This window comes from Zootoca vivipara, chromosome 8, assembly GCF_965207765.1.
Source record: "Zootoca vivipara chromosome 8, rZooViv2.hap1.1, whole genome shotgun sequence".
Lineage (NCBI taxonomy): Eukaryota > Metazoa > Chordata > Lepidosauria > Squamata > Lacertidae > Zootoca > Zootoca vivipara.
In genome coordinates, this window is record NC_142591.1 from 37000592 (window position 1) to 37018854 (window position 18263).

At 42.9% G+C, this 18263-nt stretch overlaps 1 long non-coding RNA gene across 5 annotated transcripts in view; it reads right to left on the reverse strand.

Moving 5' to 3' along the window:
- The window catches only part of LOC148684811 (uncharacterized), a 77793-nt gene that overhangs the window by 12743 nt on the left and 46787 nt on the right, over window positions 1–18263 (reverse strand). For 2 of the 5 annotated variants that reach the window (XR_015951431.1, XR_015951433.1), the window contains 2 exons: window positions 16783–16867; window positions 5323–5611 (listed from right to left, as the gene is read on the reverse strand). This is a non-coding gene — a long non-coding RNA (uncharacterized LOC148684811). Of the gene's footprint in view, window positions 1–5322; window positions 5612–6486; window positions 6789–16782; window positions 16868–18263 lie in introns of those variants that run through there. The other 3 variants (XR_015951430.1, XR_015951434.1, XR_015951432.1) reach the window with 2 other exon arrangements.

The window sequence follows — 18263 nt, forward strand, 5'->3', positions numbered from 1 at the left end:
TCTCCAGTTCCATCAGCTACAGACAACAGGAGTTTAGCCCCGGTCCTTATAATATTGGTCGGTCTGTGACAGGATCTTCCCTGCTATGGCACTTTATGTCTCCTTCCCCAGAGAAAGAGGTGCAGTGGTTCTCTTGCTGACCACTTCTCATGATACCCTAGGCCAGGGTGACACCCAGTGGCCCAGTCTCATACTGTCCTCCAACAAGTGCACTGGTAGGGGAAGCTCCTCTTACCTTTCCCAGCCAGTGGGTCTCCTTTCTCCTAATTGCTCTCATGAGCTTCAAGAGCTCTTTAGTAGGTGCAAGGGTGACTCCCTACAGGGAGCCAGCCCCCATCATCCTAACGTCCACCTCGCCAAGCACAGGGAGCAGCAGTGGGTCTGAAGCAGCCAGGGGGGAGGGGAAAGACTCGGAGGGAGAGAGAAGCCAGTGTGCGGAACGATGGGAAAGCTCAGGGGAGGAGAGATGTAGGCAAGGGCTCAAGGATGCTGGAGAGCCCTTCCACCACCTTGACAGGGAAGAGGCTGAGAGGGCATCGCTCCTTCCGGCGCAAGAGTTAAGGAGAGCACCGCGACGAAGGTCAAGGGGGAGGCGTTTTGGGGTATCCCGACTACTCTGCTGGCGTAGGAACAGACGTACGCCATTGCCGGATTCTGATTCGGAATGAGAGGTCATGTTTTAAGCTGTCTCTGCACTGTAAATACTTTGCACAATAAAAGTCTTTAAAGACAAACTGGACTCAAGCGGAGTTACTCTAGAGTAGCCATGACAACCCTCTGATGGTAGGTATATGCAGCTGCTCCCAATCTTGCCCAGTGCTTGGCTTGGAATGCTGACTTGCAGCAGCTGTAGCTCCTGTGCAGGTGGACTGGGGCTTTTTTGAATGGATAGTCATGGCAGAAGCCGTTCTGCCTGAGGTGAGCCCCTGCAGATCTTCATATGGATGCTATGCGCCAAAATGAGGACCACAGTATGTGTCTGTCTCTGTGGGATTTTAACACCTTGCTCTTCTATAAATATGATAAATATGCTACTGTTGCTACTATATATTTATGAACAATAATATTGCTGCTGGGCAATCTCTTCAGCCAATGGTCTCTGCGAGAGCTGTCAGCATTTTTCCTTTGCAAGTGCTTGCTCAATGTTCTCGTATTGATTTAACAAGCAGAGCATATGCTGTGCGTTACTTGTTTCACTGCTACTTTGTGAGGATAATTTGAGGTTAATAGAATCTCCAAATAAGTACTAGCTCAGTTTTCTCTCTTCAGATAAATAACTACTTAAGCCACAGATTATTTGATTATCCTAGCATTTTCTCTCTCTCTCTCTCTAAACTCAAGGAAAAGAATTGGAGTCTCTTAAGAATGTGAACACCTATTTCAAACAGGGCAGATTCACTGCATAATGAAATACAGCATGGTGGGTCAGTGTGAGAGCCAAGAGACCCTCAGCTGAAAACTCGGTTCATCCACAAAGGGACCAATGCTGTGGCGAGATCTGCTCGGATGAGCATCTCAAGATTCAGCAGATCTGCAGCTGAACTGGTTGATCCATGTCTGATCTGGGCTCAGCTGGTGTTAAGTCCCCAACTCCAGCTCAGCCAAAGATGTTCTGGCATGATTTGCTCATCCTGGCTCAGCTGTCTTCTGGGGATTGCGAATAAATATTGCCTTCCTCAACCAAGAAGCAGCAGGCCAGATAGGAGCAGAGTTAGGCTCACCCATACATGCACAGGCAATGAAAAGGTTGCAAGTTATCCCTGCCTCAGCCAACTTACCACCACAACCATTTATCAGCTGGCAGGTCTTGCTAGATCTCACCTGGTTTAATATAATAAAGTGTATTCGTTTTATTCTATTTCTTTTTATTTCATTTATTAATCACTCCTCATGAAACATCCCAAAGCAGTTAGCAAGAAATATGACAAAACAAAGACACAAACAAACTTCCGATCCATTACAGACACAGGGTGGCCATGGCCCTAGCTAAGAACATGAGAACAGCCTTGCCAAAGGCCCATCAAGCCCAGCTTCCTGTATATTCCAGTGGCCAGTCAGATGCCCATGGAAAGCCCACAAGGAGGTGCTGAAATCTGTTGCCCTAGTTTGTGTCTCGCCTCTTTATTTCCACTTGTGGACACACGGCAATGTTATTTCAAGGCATGACAAAACAGGTAATCAATGCAAGTAAATGTTAAAACGTGTTTGTAGCACTGCACTTGCAGGGACACAACAGGATCTCTTTTGCCAATCAAGTGTTAAGAAAAGTTATTCCTATATCAATGACAAATGTTGAGGCAGCATTGCTCCTTAGGTTGCCTTGATGTTGGCTTGACAGGAGAACCTCAGTTGTGGGCTTCTGAGGAAAGCTGTCAGCAACTGAAATGCACTGGGCATTTTATTGTTTTATTAGGGCTATCATTATTTGATCAAGGCTTTCTTCTTCTCAGTACCATTTTGAAACTTTACTTCCTCCTGGGTTTCCTTCATGTATCAGGAGGAAATAGGTAAGGACCACAAAGAATTATCAGCAGGGAGAAATGACTCTTTTCCATGCACAGCCCAAGGACAATATGAGGATGAAATATTGACCATCCTACAAGGGTCCCTTCCTGCTACCTTTTCTAGGCATTAACAGAAATCTAGGGCCAGGGCCTACGAGGTGGCAAACCAACCCCAATTGTTCAGTTATAAGAACATAATAAGAGTCCTGCTGAATCAGGCCAAAGACTCATCTAGTCCAGCACTCTGTTCCCACAATGGCTCACCAGATATCTGCAAGAAGGACCTCAGTGTGGCAATACTCCCCCCCCCCTCCGCCACCTGCAATTTCCAGCAACTGGCATTCAGAGGCATACTACTACCCCTGACAGTGAAGGTAGACCATAGTCATAGTGCCTGGTAGCCACTAATATAGCCTTGTCCTCCTGGAATGTGTTTAATCCTCTTCTAAAGCCATCTAGGGACACGGGTGGCACTGTGGGCTAAACCACAGAGCCTAGGGCTTGCTGATCAGAAGGTCGGTGATTCGAATCCCCAGACGGGGTGAGCTCCCTTTTTCCGGTCCCAGCTCCTGCCAACCTAGCACTTCGAAAGCACATCAAAGTGCAAGTAGATAAATAGGTAAACGGGAAGGTAAATGGCATTTCCATGTGCTGCTCTGGTTCTCCAGAAGTGGCTTTCTCATGCTGGCCACATGACCTGGAAGCTGTACGCCGGCTCCCTTGGCCAATAACGCGAGATGAGCGCCGCAACCCCAGAGTCAGTCACGACTGGACCTAATGGTCAGGGGTCTCTTTACCTTTTAAAGCCATCTAAGTTGCTGCCCATCACTACCTATCATGGGAGCCATTTCCATAGCTTAACTATGCTATGCATGGATTAATACTTCCTTTTCTCCATATTGGATCTTCAAACATCCAAATTACACTGGATGTCCCCGAGTTCTAATATTATGAGAGGGAGAGAAAAATTGCCTTTCTGTCTGCTTTCTCCACTCCTCTTACTCATAGAAACATAGGAAACATCCTTATACTATATCAGGTTGTTGGTTTATCTAGCTCAGTATTGCCTACAATGACTGGCAACAACTCTCCAGGATGTCAGAAAGAGTTCTCTCCCAGTCCTACTTGGAGATGCCCAGGATTGAGCCTGGGACCTTCTGCATGCAAAACAGATGCTCCACGACTGAGTTATGGCCCTTCCCCACCTTTTCTCTAAACTGAAAAGCCCCAAATGTTATAGCCTTTCCACATGCAGGAGTTGGTCCACCCCCTTGATCATTTTGGTTGCCCTTATTTCAGGCGCTGAAGGTCAGTATTAACTAGGGAACCCTAACAATGGCACTGCCTAAGGCAATGCATTGTTTTCTTGCAGAAACTTGACAGGGCAGCACATGCATTAAACTTTGAATGTTAAAAGAGCTGTGTTGGAGGGGGCATGTAGAGATCAAGATGAACACGAACTGGCAGCAAATCAAGTTCTGAAGGTCTCTTTCACACTTTCACAACTCACACAGGCCAAAGACTCTCCCATAGGATTGACTGACTTTAATCCAACCTGATTACTATACTTTTAATTGGAGCATTAATTAGCATTCACTTTTCTTCACTCTCTCTCATTCCTGAGTACAGTATATATCTAGAGAAAAAACAACTGCGGCAATGTAGTGGGTTTGCTTCTCACAGCTCATTGAACCTCCTCCCACTGACATGTATTTTATGCCATGGAAAAATAATGATGGCAGTTACGGGATATGAGACTAAAATATATACCTTGCAGCTCATTCAGATGACCTGCATTTTGAAAGGGAGTCCTTGTGTACAAGGACATTTGCTTCATACTATTATGCAAAATAAACAAACACAGCCAAGAGCAAAGATTTATTGTAGCAGACTTTGTTACCGCTTCATTTGTCCCCGTGCCAAATTCTTTATACAAAGAAAACACTTTTAATATGACTATTACTTGTACTACAGGTGTGTGTGTGTGTGTGTGTGTGTGTGTGTGTGTGTGTGTGTAATGGTATATATAAGCCAATTTCTGACATCCTGTCAGATGACTCTGTTGTTATGAGAAGTTATGGGGATGCAAACCTTACCCCCCCATTTCATTTTCTACTGTTGTGCTGAAGTTCTGGTTGCAAGTTTCCCATGGACATTGTCACCACTGTGAGATTCTGTGAGATTCTGGACTAGATGTACCTTTGGCATAACCTAGCAGGGCTCCTATGTTCTTATGAGCTTGTTGTTGTTGTTTAGTCGTTTAGTCGTGTCCGACTCTTCGTGACCCCATGGACCATAGCACGCCAGGCACTCCTGTCTTGCACTGCCTCCCGCAGTTTGGTCAAACTCATTTTCGTAGCTTCGAGAACACTGTCCAACCATCTTGTCCTCTGTCGTCCCCTTCTCCTAGTGCCCTCAATCTTTCCCAACACCAGGGTCTTTTCCAAGGATTCTTCTCTTCTCATGAGGTGGCCAAAGTATTTGAGCCTCAGCTTCACGATCTGTCCTTCCAGGGAGCACTCAGGGCTGATTTCCTTAAGAATGGATAGGTTTGATCTTCTTGCAGTCCATGGGACTCTCAAGAGTCTCCTCCAGCACCATAATTCAAAAGCATCAATTCTTCGGCGATCAGCCTTCTTTATGGTCCAGCTCTCACTTCCATACATACATCACTACTGGGAAAACCATAGCTTTAACTATACGGACCTTTGTCGGCAAGGTGATGTCTCTGCTTTTTAAGATGCTGTCTAGGTTTGTCATTGCTTTTCTCCCAAGAAGCAGGCGTCTTTTAATTTTGTGACTGCTGTCACCATCTGCAGTGATCAAGGAGCCCAAGAAAGTAAAATCTCTCACTGCCTCCATTTCTTCCCCTTCTATTTGCCAGGAGGTGATGGAACCAGTGGCCATGATCTTGGTTTTTTTGATGTTGAGCTTCAGACCATATTTTGCGCTCTCCTCTTTCACCCTCATTAAAAGGTTCTTTAATTCCTCCTCGCTTTCTGCCATCAAGGTTGTGTCATCTGCATATCTGAGGTTGTTGATATTTCTTCCGGCAATCTTAATTCCGGCTTGGGATTCATCTAGTCCAGCCTTTCGCATGATGAATTCTGCATATAAGTTAAATAAGCAGGTTAAACTTTAACTTATTTAGCTTATTTAACCTGCTTATAAGTTATCTTATGAGCTTACTGAAGGTTTATTAGTATTTTTGCAATATTAGTGTTTATAAAAAGATGCACAAGTTGTGTATAGGTGGAGCACAGACTGAACACTCCAAACAGACAGCCTAAGTCCACTGCTCCAACATCATATGTATAACAAGCGTCTCAAACATTAGAGTGTTAGAGACCCCTAATTCGGCTCTCAGATTTTGACACATGAAACTACATTCTGTCTTATGTTTCTTCCCTAAACACATAGATTTTGTTATCCTTCAGTGGGGTGAGGGAGCAGTATTCATTTTTCAAGAATTTCCTAGTCCTTAATAAGCCCAGTTATTGAGAGTGATCAGCAAAGCCCCCTAGGAAAATGAGGGTACTAGGACTATTAATGAAGCATTCAACCCATCCACTGCAATGAGTCCCATTGAGTTATATAGGACAAAGTGTACTAGGGGGTATTTATTCCATTTTCACGAACTGCTGATTTCCACATTATAGTTGAGCTTTCACAGCCACTTCCATGACTATAGTGGAATATATTGGAACTACAGTGGAATATAGCACAAGTTTAGCACTCATTATTTCCAGATGGAATTTTTTTTCCTGGAAGGGGACAAATTCAGCTTTGCTTCCTTGTACAGATATACAGTACAAGCACATTCAATGTGTGACTTCCTTTACTTTATGCACCTCAGGAATCTTTGTGTTGTGTTTGGTTACGATACATCGAAATACAGCCAAAACTATGGAGAATAAACACAGATAACTTTCTAAAATATATAATGGGTTTATTTAGAGGGGACACACACACACACACACACACACACACACACACACAAAATGTTCAGACTATATGAAGACTATATGACAAAAAAATGGACATGCTATCCCAGATCACACCCTTAAAGGGTGTAAACACAATCATAATGCCTCTATTTTCTATTATTCTATCAACCACCATGGGAATCTTTCTGCACCAAAATGTGTAATAGAAATCAAATCAATGATTAATTGCATGCTGACCTGAAAGCAAGTCCCATTGAATTCAGTGGGACTTCTTTTGGAGTAGATGTGCATACGTTGAGTGTAAAAATGACTGTGAAACCAGGAACTTCAGTCTTCCCTGAAAAGTCAGAATCAATAGAATTTTGTAACTTGGTTGCACTTTGTGCATGAGATACTTCTGTAACATTTTCCTGTTCCCAATGTTGCCCCCCCCCCACTTGCTTGTTTCAGGGGCTTTGCACTTCAAAGATTTGTTGCAACATATTTTTATTTTATTGCTGTTCCTATTCTATCTTAGAATGCTGGCATCATGTATTTGGCAAAGAAGCAAAGGTGGGGAAAACATAGATCTTCAACTAGAAAGTGCTATAAAAAAGCAATGATTAAATAAATGACATCTGTCTTGCAAATGTTACACTGTTTGTATCAGCCAAAAAAACCCAGAATGCATTGTAGGTCAGTCTCAAATATTGCACTGTGAGATGACAATTTCCTAAAATTCACAACAAGCTTCTTGCAACGTTGTTAAAACTGCTCAAGAACAATGAAACAAAAGTGTCTCAGGTTCTTTGAATTAAACAGCAAAAAGTCCAGATTTGCAATTTGATTCAATTGAAGAATGTAAAAATGTGCAGAATTTAGTTTAATCTGAAAAATTATTCTGAGTGCAACATTTGAGAAGCAGGGATTGTGGTGTTTTTGTAGGGAGCAGGAAAGTGATGCAAAGGAGAAAACATTATCAATCAATCAATCACACTTTATTCGACCATCAGTCAGAAATAAACATTTATCCATTATCAATTATGATCATTGGGTCAAGAGACAATAGGTACATGAAGTCAAGGTAGGGTTGCCATGTGTCTGGAATTTCCCGGACATACCTGGAAAACTGCAGCTGGAAGCAGTGTCTGGGTGGAAATCGGCTAAATGTCCAGGAAAATCCAGATGTATGGCAGCCCATGTTGACAGTGTCGTTATTGCTGATTTTTCTTAACAATAGCTCAAAACGTCATTTTTGTGATTTTGCCTATGGCAATCCCAAATCACGGCACTATGGGAAAGATATTCGACAATCTTGCTCTTATGGGGAGGGGAATGTACCATGAACCAGAAATTCACACCTGTTGCATTGAACTTAGGAAACCCAGCCAGATGGACGGGGTAATAATAATAATAATAATAATAACCATAATAAAACTTAGATCAATCATATACTTCTGTGCTTTCCTACCCTGGATAGGTTCAGAGTGTGTTGGAGGGGGTGGGGACCGGGACCATTGCATCTAGCCCTAGATGGGGCAGGACATATGTATCAATACTATGTCACTATGTGCCAGGATGGGTGGAATCATCCAGGCTATTTCAACCAGTTCCACTCCTGTCTGGCACTCTTTGCTAGTCTGTATGGATGGCCTACCACTCACTCACTTAATTGCTGTGTAGGTAGTTCCAGTCCAGGTTTTTCTGCCCATTTGAGATAAAGGGTTTTCTTTTGCCATTGCTCCTCCACAGCCTCTCCTTAGGGAATAGGGTAAGCAGTGCAGGTGGGGGATTTATTAAATAGGTTTTAGTACAATAAATAATAGCAAGGAGTGTGGGGGAGAACATTGGTGAGCATTAAGAGGTACTGAGATGGTGAAGGGCAATTCCCTAGACTCAATCCCTTCTGGGCAACATTAAAGGGAGTCACATGCCAGTGGTGGGTGGGGCCAGAAGCCAAAGTGGGTGGTGCAATGAATAATAATAAAGGATCTTCACTGGCGCCCAGTACATTTCTGATTACAATTCAAAGTGTTGGTACTGACCTTTAAAGCCTTAAACGGCCTCAGCCCAGTATACCTGAAGGAGTGTCTCCACTCCCATCATTCAGACCAGACACTGAGGTACACTTCCGAGGGCCTTCTGGTGGTTCTCTCAGTGCGAGAAGTGAAGTTACAGGGAACCAGATATAGGGCCTTCTTTGCAGTGGCACCCTCCCTGTGGAAAGCCCTCCCATCAGATGTCAAGGAGATAAAGAATGACACAACTTTTAGAAGACATCTGAAGGCTGCGCTCTATCAGAAAGTTTTTAATGTTTGATGTTTTATTATGTTTTCATATCTTGCTGGAAGCTGCCCAGAGTGGCTGGGAAATCCAGCCAGATTGGCCAGGTTAAAAAAAACAAAACAAAACATCATCATCATCATTGTCATCAGTGTCCTCCAGCTCAGACCCTTTTTCAGCTGCAGCTGTCTTGTGTTCAGTTTCCCATATAGATTGAGGTTCTGCTCCACAGGAAGGTCAGAAGAAGGAGTCAGAATCACTCCTTCCAAAAGAATGGGAGAGGAAGATCTCCCACCTCAAACCCAGGTTTTGATGACCACCACATCCTCCTCCTCCTCCTGTTTCAGAACTGCCAACCCAAGTTTTATCCCCACTGCTATGGGGCTCATGACACACAATTTCACTCAATGTTTAGCCAGAATGTGCTTCCCTGCAATTTCCAATGCTGGTTTCTAATACTGACTTTTGGAGCAAAAGAGAGCAAGTCTCCGTGTCTTCTGCATGATGGTTTGTAGCCCTAACTCTGCACCAAAGCAGTGACAAGCCTTTGCTTATCCATTAGTAACAATTTGCACTTCACAAATCTTTTTCTTCAAACTGGTTTGCTTTCATGGGAGGAGAGGAGAGGGAGATCAGGAATTACTCAGAGGCACATGCAGATGCTTAGCCTGTTTTAGAGCATTTTAAGCACCCAGCTGTAAACTATCAAAACAGGAATTTCTAATGAGAAAGTGGCAAAGCTTTAACTAGAATTGCACCACCAACCAACATTGCAATATTACAGTTTTATAGCGGAAATAAGATTGAGCAGCCATTTGTGGCTTGGACAATATCATAAAGTTTGTAATACCGTGAAATGAATTTTTGTTGGGTGTATTTCTATGTGTGTGTGTGTGTGTGTGTGTATTGAAAATATAGAGCACCTCAAAAGCCATTTGTAAATTGGGCTGAAGTATTCATTTTACATGAATTTTAGCTATTTCAAAATCAAGAGTCTCATTTAACTTCTGCTTGTGCAATTAACCATTCGTTCAATGTATGTTTTCCATGCAGCAGATAATTAACTTGCAACTGCCAATCAAAAGAAGCAATAGAATTTGGGGCATTTCTTTATGTGCTAGTCTAATTAAGTTAAGAAACATATGTAGCAGCTTTCTTTAAGAGTTCAGTGGGCTAGGGATGACTACTAGGGATGCATGAAGAAGCAATTATTTGTGAACTCTAATATGAACTAACCCAATTCGTACCTTTTGGACAAGCATCTGGAATGGAACATTGTTACTATCCTTTAGATGTTGCACCTCTCTGAATTTTGCTCTGAAGTTCTCAGCTCATAAATTATCTTTAAAAATATGTGCCAGCTTTCATTTATTTTTGGTAGAAAATTACGTAGCAAATAGTATTTAAATATGAACTTTTGTGATGACTTTTGTTAAATGCAAATTCACGCAGAAAGGGGATAGAACCAACTTAGGCCTGAACACATAGAAATAGACTATGTCAGAGGTTTTCAACCTTTTTGAGTCCACGCTTCCCTTAAACAACTACATTATTTCTGTGGCACCCATGTGGGGCTCAGGAGCCCAGTTATGTCACTCCTTGCCTACAGAGATGGCAGCTTCTCATCCTTTTTTGCACATGCTCCCTTGTGGAGTGTTCCCTTAGCCTCCTCTCCTCTCCCCTCTCCTTGGGAGTTCTCTGGACAGCCGCTGCTGCCCCTGGTCTCTGAGCTGCCCCCCTCCCGCCCCAAAGATAGGTGCCTCCTCACACTTCACCACAGGGTCAGCATCCATGTTACTGTAGGACGGGGCTTTCTAAGAATGATTTTACTCACCTCCAGGTCGAATTAAGGCCTATGAATGAATGAGGGTCTATTTGATCTATTTAGATCTGGCATAAAATGTCATTGGAACCTGGGTTTCCCCCCAGATCTCTCTGCAGCTAGAGAACTATAAATTATAGATGTGAAGATCTATAATAAATGCTTTGTTAAGCCAGAGGGATAGTGTGCTTACACCAGCCGGTGTGAGTTGCTGGGAGCGCACTGGAGAAGAAGGGGATGCCTTTTCCAGAGCTGCGCAATGGGAGACGCTCAGTGGTCCAGGACTTGCAGGCTCACCCTGGGAGCCATTTTCCACAACATGTCTCCACAAAAGTTGATCTTTAGTGCCAGCATCAGCAATCTATTTCTGATTTAGCATTTTTCTATTGATTGATATCAGTCAGTGAGAAGGCAATTGCACCTAGAAGAGAGCCTCATTCATTTTCTTCACACCTACTCCTCTTGTTTTGTATGAAAATTGTATATATTCCAAATCTTTATGAGGGGGGGGGGTCTGAGGAAAAAGTAGCTTATTGAAACTCTAATTGCAATCTAGATGGAAACAGCGCAGCATGAAGTATAGGTGCATATGCATATTCATGTTCATTTTAGAATTCCAAACAAATCAAAATTTTGTGTTATAAACCATTCATTAACAGGCAGGGGAAGCTTTTGCATGGGTTTTCTGAGGGTTTTTATTTAGCTTTGCAATTGGAATAGGATTTTGTTTTATGTAAACACATCATGAGTGATATCTCTGATTATGCAACACAGATGAAAGCTAAATACTGCACAAAATCAAAGCAGTGTCTCTCTGACCACATGAAGGCACAGAGGGATTATAGAAAAAAAGAAAACCACTTTGCTTTGATACAGCGAGAAAAGCTATAATTTACAAGTGCAGTCCTTTAGCTAGTTAGTCTATCTATACTCAAACACTCTTAACTCAGCAGTCTAAACTGAATACAGACAGAAGTGCTCTTCAGGGGTTCTGTATACCTGGATAGCTATTTCCAGAATGGTGGTGATGGAGGATTTCTGTGGAACTCAGTTACATCTATGGGTTGGGCTCCCAAAGGTCTTGGTCTGCTTTGTTCAGCTGTTTGGTCTTGTTTCTTATTCTGCCGCTGTTCTATTTTCCACTGTGCCGTATATTACATTATGATTTGTAATATTTTGTGTTTAAAATACATTGTGATCTGCCCTGCAAGCAGTACAGCTGAAACGTATTTTATAAATAACACACACAAAAATCTCCGATGCTATTTAAAATATACTAAGCATGAAAATGCTAAGTAAAGTCATCTGGTGATTATCGTAAGTCCAGACAAAATGGAAGGAGTTCCTAGTTGGTGGCATTCAATTTGCTCCAGTCACTGTTGCACTCCCCCTAAAGAATTGGAGACACAAGAGGTCCCAGTGGTCTCAGACATCTTTATCTGTCTTATTCTAGTTATACCAATCCTGACATTAGCTGGATGGTGATAGTGGTGCTTCAGTTATCTGTGCCCTGGTAAACCTCTGGGTTACTTCAATGGGTTGTGTGTTGGGCTGCCTTTGAAAGCAGTCTGGACACTTCAGCTAGTACAAAATATGGTGGCAAGATTGCTAGCTGGGACTGTGTATTATTAACATGCTATGCCAATAAGCTGTCATTTTCCCTGCCAGTCCTTTTCCAGGCCAAATTGAAGGTACTTGTATTGACCTTGATAGTTCTGACCTTGAAAGCCTTTCATGGTTTGGGATCATGGTACTCGAAGATCATTGTCGAAAGCTTTCGGGGTACCTGGCTTTATATTTTGGAAACCACATGGTAAAGATTGGAATGACATTGTAAAAGCTTTTATTTTGTTCAGCTTTGCAGGGGGGATTCAGAAGACTGCTGCTTGATTCTATATTAAATGGAGTGTGCACAGGGAAGGTGGTCGACTGTAACATAAACACCTGGCTATGACATGAGAATGCTTGTTGCTGGGTGGCTTATGCAAATACAGTACAAGTGTGGTATAGTGGTTAAGAGCAGTGGACTCATAATCTGGTGAACCAGGTTTGATTCCCTGCTCCTCCACATGCAGCTGCTGGGTGACCTTGGGCTAGTCACACTTCTCTGAAGTCTCTCAGCCACACTCACGTCACAGACTGTTTGTTGTGGGGGAGGAAGGGAAAAGGAGATTGTTGGCCACTTTGAGACTCCTTAGGGTAGTGATAAAGTGGGATATCAAATCCAAACTCTTCTTCTTCTTCAAAGTAAATAAACAAATGTCAAAAGATTCACATTAATGACTTGCATCTGAGATAGGTTCACCCAGCAGGTACTTTAATATATTTTGGCACTGGGCAAAAATACTTTTTGTTCTCCCAACTTTTTAAAAAAAATCTCTTACTTTTCCATATCTGGTCAAAATCCTCCCCCCCCCCTCAACACACAAATGTACTTTTATTTCTTTGCTTTTTAAGGTCCTATCTTCTGCTTGATACAGTTTTAGTTGCCTTTTTAATCGTCTAATCCTGCCTTCGTGTGTGTGTGTGTGTGTGTGTGTGTGTGTGTGTGTGTGTACTTTCTCTCTCACACACTCTCTTGCTACATATTCTTTTGTATGATGCCCAGAGACCATTTGTCACTGAGTCCCTAACAAATTTAGTAAATAAATACAGTAAGTGGGTGGGTGGGTGGATTTATTCCTCATTCATCCTCTCAGCAGTTCTGAATCCATCCTAAAATCAAAACTGGAGGTCAAAATGCAGTCTCAGAATTAGACATTGACATTTCATTATGTTAACAGTATTGCATCTGTCAAGAGAAAATGAGACTCGTCTCCAATCTCACCTTTCATGGGGATGCTGTGCGCTACATCAAAAAGATCCCTGATGCATCAGGTCAAAGACCCATCTAGTTGATAATCCTGTACTCACAGTGGCAAAGCAGATGTCTATTTGACTAAAGAGATACTCCTATACATGCCTGCTCAGAAGTGAACCTCCCTGAGTTCAGTTGGACTTCCTCCCAGGCCATAGTGTCTAGGATTGTAGCCTAAGCCAGCTACCCACATTTCAACAAAAGTATAATTACGCTATAGTATTACTTCAAACTACAAGTGTTCCTAAATGCAACAAAATTACCTGAAATCCTCTCAGATCCTCAACTGAATTTCTTTATTGACTTTATAAAAGAGAGCATGGTTCAATGTGGGGCTGCTTACCCAAAGTCACTTATCCAAAATTGGCATAATTGTACAAAATTGCTTGAAACAAAGCTGGCAATGGAAGCAGTCATTTTGTCTTTGCAGGTTTGCTTGGCTGCTTTCCACACCCAGGAGTTTCAGAAATTCCTCAAAAGATAACAGAGCAAAATATTTGGCAGCGGCAACTATGCCCCATGATTCAAAACAGCCGTGTTGGATTAGATTTCCTGGATTTATTGTTTTGAGCCTGGGACTTTAATGGGATAGAAAATGACACACTACTTCCTTTACAGCACTCCCTATGCATATTTACTCAGAGGTAAGCCCTACTGATCCCAATGGGGCTTTCCTCCAGGTTAGCAAGTTTTACCACTATGAGCTTTCCATAGTTCTAGTTACAGGTAGGTAGCCGTGTTGGTCTGAGTTGAAGCAAAATAAAAAAATTCCTTCAGTAGCACCTTAAAGACCAACTAAGTTTATATTTTGGTATGAGCTTTCGTGTGCATGCACACTTCTTCAGATACACTAGAAACAGAAGTGTCAGACCCTATATATATACAGAGGGTGGTGGGGGTGGGTGGGAATGGGAGATGGGCTGATGGGAGTGGTAAACCTGTAGATGGGTGTTAATGGCTGCTGATGGCTGCAATTAGTCCTGGGCTGAGGTGCTAAAGAAAGCTTGATCATGCATAATGAGATAAGAATCCGATATCTCTATTCATCCCAGGTGCTTCCATGGTTTTAAGCTTGGTAATGATTTCCAATTCAGCAACTTCCCTTTCCAGTCTGTTCCTGAAATTTCTCTGTAATAAAACAGCTGCTTTGAGATCTTGTATAGAATGTCCTGGGAGATTGAAGTGTTCTCCTACTGGTTTTTCAGTCTTATGGTTCCTGATGTCAGATTTATGTCCATTTATCCTTTGGCATAGGGTTTGGCCTGTTTGTCCAATATAGAGAGCTGAAGGGCACCGTTGGCATTTGATGGCATACACAATGTTAGAAGATGAGCAATTAAATAGTCCTGAGATGGTATGTTGGATGTTGTTGGGGCCAGTAATGATGTTGTCCGGGTGTATGTGGCAGCAAAGTTGGCATCTGGGTTTATTGCAGGCTCTGGTACCAGTGTCCATGTTAAGCCTGGTGGTTGTATTATTGTGGGTGAGGAGTTGTTTAAGATTGGGTGGCTGTCTGTAGGCAATGAAAGGTCTTCCTCCCAGAGCTTGAGAAAGGGAGCTGTCATTGTCCAGGAGAGGCTGTAGATCTCTGATGATGCGTTGTACTGTTTTAACTTGGGAGCTGTATGTGATGACTAGTGGTGTTCTGTTATTTTCTTTTTTGGGTCTGTCTTGCAGCAGGTTCTCCCTAGGTATCAGTCTGGCTCTGTTGATCTGTTGTTTAACTTCATCAGGTGGATATTTTAGTTCTAAAAAGGTTTGCTGTAGATCTCTTAGGTGAGATTCTCTGTCTGTAGAGTTGGAACAGATACTGAAGGAATTTTTTTTTTCACTATGAGCTTGTAGTTTTACCACTTGCTATTTTCATTCATTCATACACACACACACACACACAGAGAGAGACAGAGAGAGAGAGAGAGAGAGAGAGAGAGAGAGAGAGAGAGAGAGAGAGAGAGAGAGAGAGATTAAAGAAAGATAAATATATCTCCATTAACTAACGGCAAGGGGTGAGACACTCCTGACAAATGATTATTTAAGTGTGTGTTAAACAAGTATTTTGCTAACACAGTAGCATAGCGCACGACACCATTCTGATTTTATGGCCTCACAGGAATTACAAAAACAATGTGAATGAAGTACTAGAATGAAATGTTTAGGTTCATTTTCATTAAACAGCCTTCCATAACAGAACAGCCTTTTCTTTCAAATTTATTGGTTAAATAGGTAAACATATTAATTTATCCAGCAATTAATCTAATGCTTTGAAATGCCATGGGACAACTGTCCATTTGGTATTCTTGTTGTAACTTTATTCTCTGAACAATTTTGTAGAAAATAACACCTAGTCCAGTCCTATAATAATATTTTGCCGAGACTTTTCCCCAAACCAGTTGTGAACAAATGTCTTTCTTTATGCAGTTACAGTTATGAAAAAGCCATAGTACTGTGTAACCAAAAGTGAGATTCATAAGTAAAGAACATCTGATGCAATTACTGGTCAGCAGTTTATATTGCTCTCTCTCTCTCTCTCTCTCTCTCTCTCTCTCTCTCTCTCTCTCTCTCTCTGTGTGTGTGTGTGTGTTTGACTTAAAATCTGAGAGAGCCAGAACACAGATTGAAGGCAAGGCTTTGAAAATGGATTGGGAAATCAAATTGTTCCAGCACCTTTTTGTCCATCTCTAGTCACTGCTGCTTGGATGGCAACAAATTTCATAGAACGATGACCCTGAAGAAGAATTTAAAAATCATCTGGCCCAATAGGGTCCTGCAACAGAGAGTTTTTTGTTTTGTTTTGTGCTTCCTCTCATTTTGAACACAGAGTGAGTGAGTGACCCAGGGGATAAATCTGAATTGAGGTGGTGGTGCCCACCTCAAAATTCCAAAGGTGTCTATGGACCCTAAACAAGGCTCTAGATGAAGAAGTGAGCCACGTCTCATATAGTAGTAGAAGCTGTTAGTGCATGCATAGCCTTAGACCCTGGAGAGCTGATGCCACTGGAAGCTGTGGGAACCTGTGCCCCTCCAGATGTTGCTGGACTCCAGCTCCCATCAGCTCCAGCTGCATGGCCAGTGGTTGGGGGTGATGGGAGTTGCAGTCCAACAAAAAATACCAGGCCACAAATTCCCCACCCCTGGGTTAGATAGGCAAACAGTGTGACCTGGCACAAGGCTTCCTTGTGTGTGTAGTGCTGGAGCAATACGCTTCTCTAGAATTAGGGTTTAATAAGAAAGATAGTAGTAGTTTGGACAAGGAAGAGCTAAGAAGATTAAGGAAGAAAGAAAATGCAGACTTCTCTGGGGAGCAACTGCAAAAGATACACAAGTGGAATTGTTGTGAAAAATAGAGAAATTTCCCACCACTGTTGCTGTTGTAAGAGGAAGATAACTCACCTCGGTGTACAGGTAGCCTCAGTGCTGCTTGGCCATCTAATCTCAGACTCATTTCAGGAAAACTCTCCCATTCCTCTTTTGGTGCCTGGATGTAAAATAATAATAATAATAATAATAATAATAATAATAATAATAATAATAATAATAAAATTAAGGGGGATTCAACCCAGCTAGTAATTCTTAAAAACACCATTCCTGCCACCTTTTGGAATGAATCCGGGGGAAAATATATTTTGCTGTCACGGAATCTAAAAAGGTATTTATTTCCCCTTGCGAAAAGGACCATCTGATACCAAAGCTAATGTAGAACATATTTCATTGTGTACTCCCTGAAGAAATCTATTTAAAAGGTGAAAGGTAAGAAGAGCTAGAAATGTATGGGGATGGAAAATTGCTGGCTATGCTTCTTAAATCCTAAAACCAGTTTCTGACAACTGAACATTATTTATCAGTTGCTCTTCCTTGCACTTTTCCATTTGTGGTGTGTGTGTGTTTAAAGCCCTCTAAAGGCTGCTTTCTTTCAGCAGGACTGAGAGCTTATTCTGACATTTCCCCACCTGATTGCACTAGCGACTAGCTCAACCTGCACTGGGCGTGAGTGGATGGGTATTGCTTCTTTGAAAGTACATCTGCATTAAATTTCCGCTGCACCTGGAAAATTTATAGGGAAGTCTTTCCAAGTCTTAATGCAGGATGAAGCAGAGCTATACATTAAATAAGAATAGCAGGATGCTACTGCAAATAGGAGGCCACCTAGGGGCATAGGAAGGGGGGCAGTGGGGACGGACCACCCCGGTGCCCTCACTGAGGTAGACGACATTCGGCACACTGCCCATGACTCCCAAGCCTGCTTTGCTGGCGGCATTCGCCCACCCCTCTTCATTTTGACAGCTTGGGGGAGGCTTGGGAGCCGTGGGGAGGCGGCGTGCCGAATTTTCGCCATGCGCAGCTTGCTCCGCCCCCTTCAGTGCCTCACTCTCCCCCTGGCTGCAGGGCGTGCACACTGCTCCAGGCACCTGGGTGGCTATCCTGCGCCTGGGCAGGCACCCTCTGCACCATGCCCCTCTCAGGAACGCGCCCGCTCTGGGCAGCATGGACATATTGCTCTGCCGCTGAGGCCAGCAGCAGGATATGATTTCTTCCACTGGCAGAAAAGGGCCACAATCAGTGGCAGACGGCATATTGGGGTGGTCCCAGTCAACTGACATCTGCACAGTTACTCTGGTGCTGCTTACCAGTAGGTAAAGGGCAAGGGCAAGGTGGCAGCAAGGTTCATGTTGTGTGAATATATCAGTGGAACCAATCTGGCAATCCATGCCAACCTCAACTGATTCACCCTCTGGTCTGCTTCCGGTTTCCTTCTCCACAGCCCTCAGACTCCTCACCTACCAGGGCAGCTCCCAGTGATGGCCCTACTTTGTTAATACTTCCTTCCCCCTCAGTGACTAATGCTGCTAAGGCCTAGACTGCAACACTGGTAA